Source organism: Zalophus californianus, chromosome 13 (assembly GCF_009762305.2).
Source record: "Zalophus californianus isolate mZalCal1 chromosome 13, mZalCal1.pri.v2, whole genome shotgun sequence".
Taxonomy (NCBI): Eukaryota; Metazoa; Chordata; class Mammalia; order Carnivora; family Otariidae; genus Zalophus; species Zalophus californianus.
In genome coordinates, this window is record NC_045607.1 from 8,675,465 (window position 1) to 8,677,448 (window position 1,984).

Here is a 1,984-nt window from a genome sequence, read left to right on the forward strand (position 1 = left end):
GGCTCCGCCCCCGAAACTGCCAGTGCTTCCGGGGGTGCGTCAGAGCGAAAGCGGTGTGCGCATGCGGGACTCGCTTTCGGGGGCGGGGCGTTAGGAGAGCGCGCCGTTGCAGCAGGCTCGTGCGCAGTGGTAACCTGGCGCCGGTCAATCGGCTCTGGGGACTAGGAGTGAGGCCGCTGCTGGGCGTGAGGGAGCGGATACCAAGTCCTAACCCCCTTCAAACTTTATCTTTCTCATGCTGCCCAGCAGAGATCGTGTCAGATCCATTTTTGCCTCCACAGTTGCCTTTCGCACGTAGTGGATGCTCAATGTACAACGAAAGGAACAGTTCCCTCTGTGTGGCAGGCGCTGTGCTGGGTCCCCCCAAGGACCTATTTTGAATTCAGGTACCAGAGGAGATCCTTCGATCCCAGGGGAGGTAGATCTTCACTGCTGCTAGAAGGAATGACTCATTATTAGTACAAACTATTCATGGTAATCTCATTAGCCAGTGGTTAGACGAGGCATAGTCATGTGACCAACTTCTGGGCCCCCCCCCCCATTTTTTTTTTTTTTAGCAAAGTCCACTAAGACTTCTAGTTGAGTATGCTCCTTAAGTGCTTTGCCATTTTTATTTTCTTCCTGCCTCTAAACAGACTGAAGCTTGGAAATTCAGTCCCAATCATGTGCCTATAATGTGACAAGCAAATGCTAAAGCTGGCAAAATGAGAAGATTGAAAGAGCCTAGGTCTCATATGACATTAAGCTACAGTTCTAGCTTACCTCTGGTTGTTTCGTTGGATAAGCCTAATACATTTCTTACTTGGACTTTATTTCTAGCAATATTGTAGTCTCTTCAAATATAACGGCAACAAAATGCATTAAAATGCTAGGAGAAATATTGAAAGTACCCTTTTCAATACATAGATAAGCTTGTGAGAAAGTCAGGAAAAATCATCTGAGACCAGGAAGAAAGCAGAAATAGGAGCCTAGGAAGTTAGATCGAGTTGATGTTCAAAAGTTACGCAGAGACACAGTCTACATCTGTTCTGATTGGTTAGCATGTGTGTTACACTGATAAATATTTAAAAAAAAATCATCTCTGGAGATAGGTAAACAATGATGTTGCTACTAGCTGTAGGGGCATCTACCAAGGTCCAGGCAAGATGAGAGCCAAATTGGAATATCAGGTTGGGACCCAAGAAGGGATATATCTTTAGGGGAAGGATAAACTAGAGGGGAAAAAAATCTGCCCGGCAGAGATAGGCAGCAAGGAAAGTTTTCTCTCTCTGCCTTGGCTCTAGGTAGAGAGGCAATGCATTTTACCCCTAATGGATGCATGGTTAGAGTCTGGCCATTACATGGCCACAATGTTTGCATGGTCCAAAAGCCCACAAGCTGAATATTTCAATTTAAAATGGACCTGAGTTGATAGTACCTATGGTACTTGGCTGAAACAAACACATGCCCTGTCTAGAAGAACTCACTGTCAACCCAGGTCTCAAAGAATTCCCTCAGGCTTCCAAATGAATATGAACTCACAATCAATAACCACAGAACCCATAAGGAAATAAGCAGAGACGTCAAGCAGCAGAGGTGGATCTGTTTTCTTTTTTTTCTTTTTAAAAAGCTTTTATTTATTTATGTTAGAGTAAGAGAGCAAGCACAAACAGGAGGAGGAGGAGAGGGGGAGGGGAGGGAGATACTCTCCAACAGATTCTGCTCTGAGCACCGAGCCTGATGCAGGGCTTGATCCCACCACCCTGAAATCATGACCTGAACTGAAGCTAAGAGTCAGACATTTACCTGACTGAGCAACCCAGGTGCCCCAAGATCTGTTTTAAACGAATAGCTCATTGGAAGGTTTAAGCACCAAATTAGATACAGCTGAAGAGAAATTCGTGCCCTAAAAGATAGATTTGAAGAAAATAACCCAAAAAGCATCCCAGAGAGACAAAGAAATGGAAAACAGTGAGGAGGTTTGTTACTTATGTCAGGAAATTAT